The sequence below is a fragment of the Quercus suber genome, unplaced genomic scaffold (assembly GCF_002906115.3).
Source record: "Quercus suber isolate HL8 unplaced genomic scaffold, Cork oak 2.0 scaffold_96, whole genome shotgun sequence".
Taxonomy (NCBI): Eukaryota; Viridiplantae; Streptophyta; class Magnoliopsida; order Fagales; family Fagaceae; genus Quercus; species Quercus suber.
The window spans coordinates 1177854-1193526 of NW_027069561.1; the positions used below are offsets into that span (position 1 = coordinate 1177854).

General features: G+C 34.0%; 1 long non-coding RNA gene and 1 pseudogene across 1 annotated transcript; both read left to right on the forward strand.

Annotated features, from left to right (window-relative positions):
• Positions 1–2835: 2835 nt before the first annotated feature.
• LOC136068046 (uncharacterized) lies at positions 2836–4665 on the forward strand (annotated as a pseudogene).
• A 58-nt stretch (positions 4666–4723) lies between these two features.
• LOC136068047 (uncharacterized) lies at positions 4724–13771 on the forward strand. The gene is made up of 3 exons (XR_010629445.1): positions 4724–6641; positions 12156–12259; positions 13260–13771. It is a non-coding gene; the product is annotated as an uncharacterized LOC136068047 (long non-coding RNA).
• The last annotated feature ends 1902 nt before the right edge of the window (positions 13772–15673 follow it).

Below are 15673 nucleotides of genomic sequence, written 5' to 3' on the forward strand. Positions count from 1 at the left end.
CATTACTCCTAATAAAGTAATCTTTGCAAGATGCTTTTGTCCCTTTCTCTTTTTCAGGCCACAAAGCATAAATCTTATATTTATTCTCCTTTTTTTATTATTTAAATCTTCTCAATGATTATTAAAGTTTTATTGATGTTCATCCTGCACATTGAGTTATAGGGTTGGATTTGTTGGGCTCTTTCTATTATTTGCTAAAAACTCTGATTGATATCAATTGTATCATTCTCTCCCAATTGATTCTAGTGCACATTTGAAATTAAGGGAATAGCTCTAAAAGTTTTCACAACCTTTTTTCCAAAACTAGTTAAGGTGGTAAGTTATTATTGAAATAATATCATTTTTTCATTAACTCATTGTTATCATCGTTTTTATGATACATCAATTATAATAAACAACAGCAATAATTATATTTTTTTAAAATTGTAAAATTTGTTTGGATCTTTTGATTTATCATATGCCAAACCCCTTCAAAATAAGAAGTTAGAAAGGAAGTTAAGTGCGTATACAAAAATTGAGTCTTAAATTGGCCATCACTGTTTAGCCTAGAGAGTGAGAAACTATATGGGAGGAGTAAAGTGGGCTGAAAAACTATATGTGAGCCATCACTAATTTGAAATACCTTATTACAGATGTCCACGGCCCTAAACTTTGATCACCCTTTCTATAGTTGGGTGACTTGAAAGTTCAATATCAAGAAGGGCACATGATTTTTGGCTAAGAATGGCCTACAACTCTTATAAGTTAAAAACTCTTTCAATCTCCCTAAGTAAGATAAGAAAATTTTAGCAGTAGGCCCACATGAAATTTCCAAAGTACAATTTTAAGAAAATTTCACCTCAAAATTCATCGTATGCAAGAGATAGAACTTTATGTGTGTATAACCAAGTTTTTTATTTATTTATTTTTATTTTTATTTTTAATGAACAAAAAAGGGCACATATAGCTCGATATCATTGCCCTGGCCCACTTAAACCCGAATTTTACGGCGTGGGACCATCGAAGTTGCTTGGGGCTATCCATGTGGGCATAGCATTTTAAACTGAAGCACCATGACTCCAACCACAACCCTTGGACTTGCAATGGTGATGGTTTAAGGGACTCCTACCATCAGGCTACCACCTTTCAATGGTATAACTTAGAGATATATAACAAAATCTCATAAATAAATGAAAAAAATAACATTTTAGCGAGGACATGTTTAGAAAAAAGAAATAGCAGTAAGAAGTCATGACATGGATAAGTAAGATTAAAAAATATAAAAGATTAGATAAAAGAAAAAGAAAAGTATATAACTTTAAGTTGTTGGCAAGCAAGAATATATTTCTTGCTTGCTTGTGTTTTTGTTCTTTCTTGTTTCCTCTTTTCTTGAGTTGGAGAACAAATTTTTTTTTTGATACCATAGTGTACACTATATATAGTAGAAGTCATTAATGAATTCTTCATGACCTTGGTTCTAACAATATTGAAATTGAGGGTAACTTGGAGGCTTCTCTAGGTGTGTTTTGAAGCCAAAATTGAATTCTTCTTGCTGTAAGTATTAATAGTTGCTTTTGCAAATTTATTCATATATACACATGTTTTTCTATTATTATTCATAAATGGTAAGTTGCTATGGTTGCTTAAAATTTGTTATATAGATATTAAATATAGTAGTTTTCTATTTCACTTGGATTAATACTATATTTTTGCATCCTCAAACTATATGCACGTAAATTGAAAGTTATTATTCTAAAAGGCTTTGCTCTTTCTTTTTTGTATCCTCAAACTATAGTCACTACTAAATTTTTTGTTGTAAGTTTTGATTGAATGGTATTGTTGTTTTGAGTTATAGTGATTGACCTAGAGCAACCGCATCAGTCCGTGCAAAATTCTTATCTATTTTGCAAGAAAAAACATACTTTTCTATTTTACACACATACTTTTACAAAACATCAACATCAGTTTATCTATTCTATCATCTATTTTATTTAAATAATAGTATCTTTTTAATTTTTTATTATATCAAACAAACCACTACCCACATGGCCCCACTCACCTTTTTCTTTCCTTGTTGTGAGAAGAAGATAGATGAGAGAGCAACCTGAAGGGGAGAGAGAAAAAAAAGAATAAAAAAATTATTTGCACATGAACAATAACCGTGCATATATGCACGGTTACTGTTCATGTGCAAAGCAGTTTTGTATATTTGCACATTTTTACAAGTACTGATATGGGTGTTTTTTGGGTTAAAATATGCAAAATTGAGTACTTTTTGTATTTTGCAAATTTTTGCAACCACTGATGTGGTTGCTCTTACTTAAGTAAAAAGTTGCATAATAGAGAACTAATCATATCAAATATGAAAGCAAACTTAGCTGCACTTCCAACTTGATATATAGAACAATAAAAACTTGGATTTGGGTTAAATGCTTTTTTATGAATGGTAAGAATTGACAAAAACAGAACAAAGTATAAAAATAAAATAAAAATAAAAACTTTTTAAATCTGAAGAATTGGTGGAATTTATAGACATGGTTGGAACTATTGTTGTTAAAGTATTCTTATTATTTATTCTTAACTTTTTAGATGCATTTCCTTTAAATAAAAAATCATATTTAAATAAAGAAAAAAAAAAGAAAATACAATTTAAAAAAATTAGTCTTTATCTCAATACTTTTAACATTGCCTTCCGCTTTAGAGATTGCCAAAAAAAAAAAAAAAAAAAAAACCATTAATAAAATCTTTAAAAAAAAAAAAAAAAAAAAAAACCATTAATAAAATCTTTAACTAGAGGAAGTTATTGTATTGTCTTTATCTAAACAAGAGATGAAGAAATCATCTATCATAACAGTTTTTTGCCGCAACCATAAAAATATTTTGTCCCCACCCAGGCCTCTTAAACAATCAAGCCCAAATCCAATTTTCATTCAAATCCAAACTTCTTTACTTTCTTTTATCAGACACAAAATCAAACACCTCATGTGCAAATTAAACGCTGCTCTCACTCACGCCCAAATTCTGCACACACTCCTCCTTCGTAAACGTTTGATCCCACCCAAAACAAGAAGCCTTCAATCTTTTCTTAAATTAAAAAGAATCGGTGTTTCACACGCCTATTTCTCTTTATTTGTTTCTTTTTCGTCTATATAGATTTGGATTCAGCTTATTAGCCCTGCTGTATTGATTCACATTTTTATTTTTCTCTAAACAAGTTGGATGTTATTTTGTTTGTGACTCTGTGCATGTCATACAAGAAGATGGAGCAACAACAGCAACTTCTACATTTTTGCCATTCAAAGCATCCCTTGGTCTTCATTCCATACTACAGAGGTGGAATTACTTGTCGTGGGTGCCAAGAATTAGTTTATGGTCCGCACTACTGGTGTAAAGAAATAGGATGCCCGTACTACGGTCATCATAAATCATGTGCAGAATTACCCCTTGGGTTGCACCATCCCTTGCACCCATTACATCCTCTTATTCTTTTTAACGAAAAAATTGGTTATCTTGAAGAGAAAGAAAAGAGCAGATGCCAAGTTTGTAATGAATCTCGTGACGAATACACTTATCGCTGTTACCGTTGCGACTTCAACCTCCACATGAAATGTGCTGTTTTACAACATGAAGCTAAATTCCACGTTCACCCATTGACTCCCTTTTGGAGGTGGATTACGTTTACTTGCGACATTTGTGGCAAAGAAGGCAAGTATGCTCCCACTGTGTGTCTCCCATGAGGTTTTTGTATTCATAGAAGATGCGCTTCTTTCCCGCGCAGAGTCAAAGTTGTGCGTCACAGACACCTCCTCCACCTCACCCATTCTTCTCTTGAACTCCGTGAATCCGACTCCCGATTTTGTCTACTCTGTGTTCAAAAGGTGGACACGCGCTACGGGCTTTACTATTGCTCCAAATGCGATTTCGTTGCCCACCTCAATTGTGCTATAAACGAGGGAAATAGGGAGGACATAAATTTGCTAGAACTTGAAGATGAGGAGAACGAAGATGCAGAGCTCGATCAATCTGTTGAGTCAGCAGCAGCTTACAAAGTCAAAAATATCAAAGTGGGGGAGGACGGAACTGAAATAGCCACAGAAATTAAACACTTCAGTCATGAGCATGACTTAAAGCTCACTGATGAGGAGGTTCACAATAACGAAAAATGCGACGGGTGCGTAAGAGCCATTTCCCTTCCTTTTTACAGTTGTGCTAAGTGTAGTTTCTTTCTTCATAAATCTTGTGCTAATTTACCAATGAAAAAGAAACACCCGCTTCATCGACACCCACTCACCCTCCAAAAGTCATGGTTATTGTGTAGTGCTTGTGGTCAATCAACAAATGGCTTTGTCTACATTTGTGAACCATGCTGGTGGTTTAAACTTGATGTTCAATGTAGTTTGGTCCCAGAAATCCTTACCCACGAAGGTCATAAGCACCAACTCATCCTCTCCTACACAAGCTTTAAACAGAGTTGCAGTAGCTGTGGTGATAGAAGATATCGAGTATTCCGCTGTACTAGTTGTGAATTTGCACTTGACTTTAAATGTGCGACACTACCACAAACCATAAGGTACAAACAACATGAGCATCCCTTCACTCTCAGTTATGCAGCTGAAGATGATTCTAGTGAATATTATTGTGATATTTGTGAAGAAGAATGAAACTCAAACTATTGGTTTTACTACTGTGCAGATTGCACTTATCCTGCACCTCCCAAATGTATTCTCGGGGAATATCCAAATAAGAAGTAAGGAAGCTCTTAAACATTTGATTGTCACTAACACCCCCTTTCTTTCATTAAGGAAACCAAAGATCACCCTCCATGTCACAAATGTAGTCTTCCTTGCAAAGAGTTGATCTATCAATGTGCCCCATGTAATTTCTATATCCACAATTATTATTTATAGAAAGGAAAAATTTGTTTTTAATTATAATTTTAATATTTTCCTTTTCAGCTGAGCATTAGTTCTTTATTGCTGAATTGAATGTATTATTACGGCTGTCAAAAATGGGTCTCCTTCACCTTTTATAACATTATGTTGAGATTGTTAGTGTGAATTTCTGTTTTTATCCAAACAAGTCATCTTTCCATTTTATTCTTGACATTACTTACATCATTAGTATAGTTTTATATATTTATGCAATCATCCTGTAGTCAAAATCTGCAGCTCTAGTTGTAAAAACTTTGAATTTAACAAACAGTCATTCATTCATGCATTTTAAACTTCCCAATTAGATTTGATCCTATGTAAATTTTACTAATGATTTTGTGATTAGTATTTCCTTATCTACTCCTATATTTTGTCTTTTAAAAGACCATATATATCCTAAAGCTTTTCCTATGATGTTTCTTTCTCATGTTTTATTGATAGAGTTCATAGTTAGGCTAAATATTGTTCCAAGTGATTATTTGATTTGGAGCAGTCTGTTGTTGCAGCATAGAAGAGATATATTACTTCCTTTTAGGAGTTGTACTTGTAAATTGAACCCTTCTGTTGTATGGGCAATAGATTAAGATCAAGAACTATTTATTAGTGGCACTGGCATTTCTCCTCAGGATATATGTATTGTGACGTGTTGCCATGTTACACGTGAGTTTTCTGGAATCTAGTATGTTTTTTTTGGTAATCCTCAGCACGTATAGGCCAGATTTGGTATTGATATTGGGGTCTTGTTCATGAGATGCTAGGCAGTGTTACACGCTGTAGCTCTTAATTAACTGACATTTCAGTCATTACATTTCAAATCAATCCTTTTAGAAAGCCTGTGATGTTTAAGGATTGTTTCTTTATCTGAGTTGGGAAAGTTGTACTAGTTAAGTTTGATCAATGTTAGAACTGGTGTGGTTAACTTTAGTTTTATAAATTTATCTCAAAGGACCTCCAATTTTTATGCACTAATGATCCAATGAGTTCAGAAGCATATCTACTTGTTAGGTACCATCCCTCATTTGTGACCATTTTGATATATGTAGTGTGCCGGTAGTTGCCATGCATAGTTGCACAAATCCACATGCATATTCACTTTTATAAACATTAACCATGAAAGGATGAACCCGATTCTATAAAATTCATTGTAGACATACATTGCATTTGAATACTGTCTTAGGCATATATCTGATTTTAAGTAGTATTACCGATGCTTTCCCTTTAGCTTACTATAGAAAGAACAAATGTGGTTTTAATTTTAATTTTTATATTTTCCTATTGAGTTGAACTTTAGTTTTTTATTGTTAAACCTAATGTGGTATTAGGGCTGTCCACTAGAATTGTTCACTAATGGAAGCCAAGTCACTGACCTCACTAGTGAAATTAATAAACAACCTTCAAATTCAACGACCGGAGATAAGATTCACTCTCTCTCTCTCTCTCTATTTTTCTTTCTTCATTTCCTTTGTTTTGTTTTGTTTTGTTTTTTGTTTTTTCAATGGAATTGTGATGGGTTGTGGCTGATCTGCTTTAGGTGGGTTTGTTTGGGTGTTTTGTACAACATTTGAGTGGTTATGGGTGAATGAGTGATTGGGAGTTGGAACATTTGCCTACTGCTGATGATGTGACCATTGTGGAGTTGTTGCTGGTGTTTCAATTTGAGGGTATCCTACCAGTTTGACAAAAGGTCTTATGGACCTCAAGTCTCAAGTTGCATCAATAATATACAACCAAGTAAGGCTAATAACTTTAAAAATTCCTTCTTTATATTTTTTTGATAAATTTACCTATTATTTTGTTGCAATAAAAATTATTAGTTATATGTTTATACCTAACTTAAACAAATTCTCTGAAGATATATGAAATTTCTTAGAAGTAATTGCCAGTAAAAATGTGAGGTTGGATTTTTCTTCTAAAAGATGTCTACTATTTTTCTTAAATAATACCCAAATTACCAAAAATAGCAACTTATTGCATCCTTAAGTATGGAGAAATTCTCTTAAATGGAGGTGCAGTAGTTTTCATCAAAATAATTCCTGAAATGAAGAAGATAAATTTCAAAAACATGTGAAATGTAAAGTTATGTATGGTGATATGATGTACTGTTTCATCCATTCATTGTGTCTATATAGTGTTTTTATAACTAGACATAACAAGTAGAATTCATTTGAGATTTTACTTTGTGTTTACTCATGATGAAAAGCCCACTAGTTGAAATTTTTTTTGTAATTTAGCATTGCTTTAATTTTTGCAAATGATAATAGCATGCTATTGTGTAATCTTTTAGTTTTCCGTTATATATATCTGACTAGTGAGCTCCTAAGGTGCCAACATTGAAATTGAGATAGTAGTGTAGCTCATGTTATGTTGCAAAAATCCATATTACAATTAGAGTTTTTCAAGTTTGATGTTTGTGGATAACAATGATGGGTCATAGTCATACACTGTCCATTATCTGGCTACGAATGTTGGCACTTTTAAGGTGGGTTTGTCTTTGATTGAAAAGTCTTAGATGGAGGAGTGAGGTGAACAATGGAAGAAGCAGGGGAAGCAATATGATCAATATCACTTGAAGTAGAATGCTTTGAAGAGAGAACAGAAAAATGGTTATACTAGATTTGAGTAATGGGGTTGATCAGAATAAATATAATGGAGAACAAGAGCTATTTTTGTCTTAAGTATTTCTGCTTGGTAGAGTCCTTCAAGTTTGGATGCTATAATAGCTTAGATACTTCAAGGCCAGCTTTGAGGGAGAGAGTGGTGAAGATGGTTTTTGGTTTGATAGAAACCTTAAAGATAGAGGAGTTATATAACAATACAAGAAAAAACAATGTTAAAAAATTCTTACTTGCCAATGAGTTATAGGTAAATTTTAGTGGCAGCCTGGCAGGTAGGCGTTCTTCTTGATGCTCCCATAATGAGGTACAAGACCCTGTAGTGGGCTGAGTACATTCTTCCACAGCTCACTTATCATTTGGTTCCTCATGGACTTACCCATGGACTTAATCACCATTTACAGACCACAAATTTTCTAGTAATTTCTCTTGTAACAATAGTAACATATTCTTGCTCAAACTATATCTCCTGCATTTTGCACAAACGAGTTCCAAGGCTCTTCTTCATTCAGAAAATCTGCCATGACATCTTGATTGGTCATCATTTGCCTACACACTCCAAAGATTGTGTTGTTAGTAGGATCTTGCAGTTGGCTTGGTCATTGTTTTGTGGAATTCCCACAATGTCAAAATCAATCTTGTAGGGTAAGAATTTCATAATGGTAGAGAATAAACTGAATGGTATGGTCCTTGAATGCCAGTAGAAACCAAGGGCATTGTAAATAACAATGACAGCCCAAAAAGGAAGACTTGGCATGAGATCAAAAATAATTGAGAGAGCTTAAGAATGGAGGCTCAGCTCAACTTTGTAAATACTAATGAAGAAGGCCAAAAAATGAAGAATTATTTTGAAGATGATGTTGGTGAACTTGATTAGAGGTATGTTTGCTTAAATGGTTCGTGGAGCATAATGAACTAATGAGCCTACTAGCATTGATTGGCTTGGTATTTAGTAGAACTGTCAAATTGAATGAAGTGCATATATATTTACATTGTTAGTAAGAACTTTCAAAAGTGATACTATGGTTGTTTGACACATATGATACTTGAAATTTTATGCTATTCACTAATCTTATTCACTAATCTCAGGAAAAGAATACTATTTGCAGTTGCACACTTTGCTCTACACTTGTTTTTCACACCCAACTTTTATTCCTTCATTTCAAATTAAAACAGAGATCGCATTTCCTTGAATTTCTAAACTAATATTTTTTCCTGTGTTACTCAGTTTGAAATTGAGGTGAGTTGAAGAGCTTCTCATTTAGCTGATTCTATAATGACTTGGTATTTAGATCATGTCATAATCACATACATGCTATAAGATGCTATTCTTATTTATATCGGGACCATTTTTTCCTCCCTTTTGTGAAATAGTACGTGGATTATTATGTGGCCATTTAATTCTTAAGGCGCGATATCCAATATGGTCTTGCATTTTTAGTTTTGAACCACGGTGACCTATTGGACTTGGACACAATGTGTCCTCCTTTGGGCACTTTGGTGGTGGGTGGTAACTTTTTTTGTCAGCATGTCAAAGTAAAATAAAAGACAGTTTGATGGAAGTATTTTGTTGGTAACCTTTTTCTACACTAATAAATGAATTAGGTTGAGATCATGTGGATGTTGCTTTTTCTACTAATGTTAGAAGATGGAGCATGCTAATTTATGTTGAGATTGACACCGTGAGATGTTTATATGTCATTGGATGTGGAAATTGAGATATGACATTTGAGCATGTGAGATATGATCCTTGGGTTCTCTAAGGGGGTCTCACAAAGTTAGTGAGCATTTTCATGGGAAATTGTACTCTTTCGTTCATATAAAGTGGTGGTTGTTTGATCAGCTGGAATTTGGACTATCTCTTGCTGAAAGAAGTTCTTATTTGCTAATGATTAATAGAGTCATATCTTGGTGTATTGGTTAAAACTTCTATTCTTTTGAAGGGTGCAACGTGGGATTTTTCTAGGACTATTCTAAATATGTTAGCAATCCATTCTCCAATCAAAGTTAAGAATTGATGAGTTATTCATACAAATTCTTGCTTAATGGTTGTCTGTCTTTTACCAGTCAACTATCTTTAATGTTTGTTGTGAGCAATAAGATGAAACCAAGGTCAATGCTTTGTTGGACCTAAACTTATTATAAGTTCTCTTGGTTTTTAAAACTTGGTACAGTAGATTATATGCAATTTTTAAAGGGCATCTGCATCATGAAGTTTGAATTGCAATCAAAATCAGTGGCTAGTAGTAATTTCATGTATGCAGCAGCAGGGCAGAAAATGCGGCTGCAGCATTGGATATTCTTCAAGGCAGCAACTGATGAAAGTTGCAGCTGAATTGGGTGATGTTTTTAGTGTCATATCAGTGTATTCATTGTAGTTTAGTTGATTGTAATAACTAATGCACATGCATGTATTAGGTGATCTATTAGTTACTTAGGAAAAAACTAAGAATGTGCTAGTTACAACATTAACTAATTCTGTTACAGAAGTTAATTACAGCAGTAACCACTTAGCAAGGCTTGGCTGCTTGTGTGGTTAGTAGTATAAATAGCTGTAATTCCAATTGTAAATCAGTTTTGTTGATAAATAAGAATTTCCTTTAGCCATGAGTGCTAATATTTAGAGATGAGTTATGTGCAGGGGTGTTGTCCACCTATAAGCTTCTCTAAGCATCTCTCACTTCCTTTTTAGACTAAAGCCTAGTTAACCAACTCTATTACCTGCATCATCATCATAAGCCCATGATGATTGGTTCTTATTATTTATTCACATAAGAACAAGAAAAGATGAAACTATCTAATGACTGGTACAACTTTTTTATTTTATTTTAATGAGAGATTTTTTTTTTCATTGGTTGAGTGGTTTGCTCTAATGCAATATAAGAGTTAACACTTGGAGAAAGATGATTTAGTGTCTCTCTATAAGTGGATGAGATTGTAGAATATATATAATATCAAGGTGTTGGCTTAATTCTATCCACGCTTTTCACATATATTTTAAATGCCAGGAGATGGATAAAGGCAATTTGGCCTTTTTCTCTATGGTAGTTCTTAATAATTTTATGAGCTAATAGCAGAGTTTCAGCTATATTCCTGCCAGGAACAAAGGCAATTTTGTTGGGGACTTGGGGCTAATAATATCATTCAAGCATGCTCTAAGTCTAGTAGCCAAGATCTTTGTGATTCACTTATAAATGATAATGTAACAAGAAATCGGTCTACAAACCCCCCATGCTTAAAGGATTGCTTACTTTAGGGACAAGAGTAACAATTGTTGCATTCACCTCATCAAGTAGCTTACCTGAATTGAATAATGATTACTTGGCATGGACATCTGATTGAATAACAGGCCAAACCTTTTTGAGAAAACAATTTGTGAACCCATCAAGGCCAAGGGCAATCTCTCCATACAAAGAAAACATCTCCATACTTGAGATGCCCTATCAAATTTTCTGTCTGATCTGCTGCAATTTGGAAGTCTAAAACCTATTGAAAGTTTCCCTAAATTTCTTGAGACAGATACCCCTTAGAGGTGCCTAACAGATTTTGATAATAGTATCCCCACAGCTAATTGCTTTATCTGTTGAGGATCTGTTATCCTATTCCCAGAACATCCTTCAGACAAAGTTTTTAGTATTGTTATCCTCTAATAGCTTGATGAAAGAATGTAGTATTGTTATCCTCTAATTTGAGCCAGCTATTTCTAGATTTTTGTTTCATAAGAGCCTCCTCTGCTGCTATTCTTAGACAATTATACTCATGCAAGCATTCCATTTATAATGTTTAGTCATGTTCCCTATATATTTCTTTTCTTTACAGTTTTACCCCTCAGTCCCAGTTCCCCTACAAAAAAGCTTTCTCCAATCTTGAATTGCGGCACGATCTGGTTGGGCTGCAAAATTCACAATATTCTCTTTGGGTCCACCTAGTGCTGAAGGCCCAACAATGTTAATCCCATTCTTGCCCAAAATTCAAATCTTCTTTAGCCTTTCCATTCTGACTTATATCCACAACCTCAGCCTGATTGTGAATTTTACCAAGTGTACCATCCTCTAATAACTTGGCTATTTGAGTAATCTAGGTTTAATTGAATGTACTCCTAGGTAATCTTTAAAACCTTGTTGTGTGAAGAGACTGCTTCAAATCTTGTTTGAAGAATGTCTTTGTTACATTATACTTCTAAAAGTTCAAGGTAAAAAACATTTTCTGTGGCTTACCTGTGTACTTGTGTTAAAAAAACCATGCTTTTGTTTATTTTTTGCTAGATTAATTTTTAAGCACTCCAATACTGTCCAATTGTGTTACTATTTTTCTTTTTTTTTAAATGATGCAATATGTTATGCATATACCAATCATCTAACTCTGTCCTCTTTTTTCCCTACCCAATTCTTATGTTCATATTTGTTTTAGTCTCCTGATGACTGAAATTTCCATACCTAGCATTATTTGCCACCATGAGACAGAGTGCTTGGCTTCTCTTGAGGTTCTCTACTTGCTTCTTGTCATTGTTACTTATATTCATTTTTCATTATATTTACTAGGTTTTGTGGTAGGTTGATGTCCTTTCCTTCTTTCTTTAGCCATCTATCTAGGTTCTCATTTCTAAGTCCTTTTACATATAAATGCAATGCAGGATCTTTGGAGGAAGCTTCCAGTTACTCAGACCCTATTACCAAGGCATAATACCTTGCAGTTTAGCTTGACAAGAGACACTACAAAAGAACTTGGCATTGGAAAGTAAGTAGTTGCTGAATGGGTATAACTATAAGTGAGGCAGTAATGAGTTCCTACATGTCTATACTCTTTTGTATTTTGAGTATGTGAATCCTATTTAAAGTTGGTCTCTTACCCCATCTTTTTTCTATGTACTAGCAGTTTTGAAATTATGTATATCTAGCAAGCTTAGTATAGCAATCCTAAACACACCAAGCCTAAAAGCTTTTTAAAAAAGATCATGGCTTAGTCAATGCCTATAAGTCATTTTCTTTTTCTTTATTGAATTAAGGAATAACAATAGAAAAAAATGAAGAATTTTGAATCCGTCCTCTTTGGGGGGGGGGGGGTGTTTCCAAAATATACTTGACAAGGACACATGTCATCTTCTTTATTGAATTAAGGAATAACAATAGAAAAAAATGAAGAATTTTGAATCCGTCCTCTTTGGGGGGGGGGGGGTGTTTCCAAAATATACTTGACAAGGACACATGTCATCTTCTTTCCTATTTGGGGTTGAAGCCTAAGACTCCAAATATATTTGGAACCAAACTTTTTTCTTTTAATATTGAATAACAGTAAGCCTGATTGTTACAAGAAAGACTATTAATCAAATGATGGGATTTGCAAAATATTATTATGGAAAAAAGTTATGTAGTATAACTTTTGCAAAATTTACCTAAGTTTAACTTGAACACAGTCTCTATTAAATATTGATCCATTTTTATATCAACGGCCTTACTTGAAAATGCGACAACAACAACAACAACAACAACAAAGACTTAGTTTCTAAATTTTGAGTTCAGTTATGGATCTTCAATACATTAGCTAAGGTTGGTTACATTTAATTTTTTCCTCCATTCTATTCTATCTAAAGTTATACTTTCTGTTACTTGTTTAATTGACATATCCTTTTTTTATTACTTCTACTAAACCAGACATGTAACTGTTTATGGGTGCCTGAAACATATTTTTGGTGAATACTATCAGTGTGATAATTCTTTGATGGATTTTTTTATGGCAGCTCTGCATTTGATATAAAAGGAGGAATTGTAAGAACAAGTGTAAGGGCATTTTGGTAAAAAACTTTGATTAATGCGCTGGATGAACTGCTAAAGGTATGTTTAGAGATTAGATGTGAGCATGGATGGACTTACTACTTATGAGTCAAGAATTATACTTTTAATTGGCAGGCATAAGGGACACAAAAGCGTGTAAACAAGGTTTGACTTGGAAGAACAAAATATAGACATGAAATATACAGAGGATTCATCAAATGTAGAGACTCTAAGCATTTTCCATTTCTTAGATCCTTATTTGAGTGGATTTCAACTTCAGGACAATTTTCTATGTCTAATTTACTTGAGATGCTTTATCTTTGTATCATCATGAATAGTTGTTGGTGTATCTCTTGTGTGCTTACCTTGTACATGGGTTGCACCCTTGCTCTTTAATGAATCATTTACTTATAAGAAAAAGATTGGAATGGAAAAATCACGTGATGCCAGAACTTTTACGTGTATTGTCCCATGATAAAGGAAAAGAAATTCCACACACATTCACTGCTTGTTGTGTCTTTTGCTTTTAACTCTTAAGAATTTGTTAGATTTATAGTGCCTCTGAGTATCCTGTAGCTTCCGATAGCTTATTTGTATACTGTAATACAAATATATAGTTTTGGTAGTTTTTATGCTAAATGTGCACACACACACAAAAAGAGATAAAAGTTAGCTTATTTTCAAAAAAATTAAATTTGCTTTGATGGGTTCTATAAACATATAGCAGGAGACCGTATATGGACAGGTTAAAAATAGGACGAAAACATGTTTCTAACCATGATAATTTTTTTTTTAAATTTAAAAAAGGTCGATTGTTCCTTTTGAAATCATTGACTCTAGGTGCAAGTAAAGTCACTCTTAGGCTCAATTTATTATGAGGAACGCTTCTGGATTCTAGACTCTAACTGGAGTTAAAAGTCATGTTGTAGCTCAAGTCTTCTAAGGGAACGTTTCTTATTTTTTGTAGGTCCATTTAAGTCTTTGAGATATTGATTTCTCAATTGGATAAAAATTAGTGTGGCCGTATCCATATAGTGTCATGACTGATTCCCCCCATTTGTTTTTCTCAATTAAAAAGTCCTTGTAGTTACAATAATTACTTGACACATGCTCAAAAGAATTACTATTACAATAACAATAATTACAATAAAAACAATCAAAACTTGGTGAAAGCATATTTGATAAAGGAGCTAGATGGCTTCTAGGAAACAACAGTATGCTCTCCTTTTGTCAGATAATATTGTTGTTTCTTTAGTATCAATAGTGAATGGAATCTCAGTGGAAATTCCATGGTCCTTCCCACTCTCCTAGACCAGCTAGTTAAAGCCACTCCCTGCAGAAAATTTTCCCAAGCCACTGACAAGCTTGGATGGATTTCTTCTACTAATGGTTCCTTTGATCCTCAAAATGCCTACAAGATGGCCACAGCCAATCCCCATATTGTTTCCAATTTCTCTAGTTATTGGATATGGAACATTCCCACCCTTCCAAAAATTCAGCTTTTTTTTTGGAAATGCTTGCAAAATAGTTTACCTGTCAAACAAATACAGATGCATAGAGGCATTTTGAAATCTGATACATGTGACATTTGCTTCTACTTCTAATAACTTGGTAAAATCTAGCATGTGCATGTGCCATATCACTCCTTTGTGCCATGTCACCGTGCCATGTCAACATCTTCCACGTATTGCATTAGACTCCTACGTCAAGCTTTTTGGCTAAACTCTGGGGTTGACCATCTGGATGATCATTTCTTTAACTCTGATATTCTGACTCTGAGTTGGCTAAAATACAATGCTTGTGATAAGAAGAATGTTGATCTGAAGCTTTACAGTTGGGGAAACTATTTCTTGTTTGGCATTTGGTATTGATGGATCCAAAGAAACAAACTCAGCTTCAATAATGAAAACATCAACCCTGCTCTTCACACTCTTGTGGAAAAGCAAGTACTGGAATTTATCTACTGTGTCTAAGACAGCAACCATAAAAAAACCTCTTGTATCAGACAGGTCAGGTGGGACTTACTCAACCTCAATTGGGCTAAACTAAACTCAGATGGCTCTTCCTTTGGACATCCGGGAAGGGACTGGCAGTGGGGGTTTAATTAGAGATGACAAAGGGAATTGGCTCAAGTGTTACTCTAGAGCCATAGGACACACCACCAGCATAGTTACTGAGCTATTATGGGGTTTAAGAGATGGGCTGATCCTTTGCTCCCTTCTGCACCTAGAGGCTATAGAGATTGAGCTAGATGCAGAAGCAGTTGTTTGTCTATTAAACAGTAACTCTGAATCCCTTGGTGAATTTGCTTCCATTGTCGACAATTGCAGGGACTTAATTATAAATCTTGCACTGCTGTAGAGAGGAGTTAGGCAGGAAC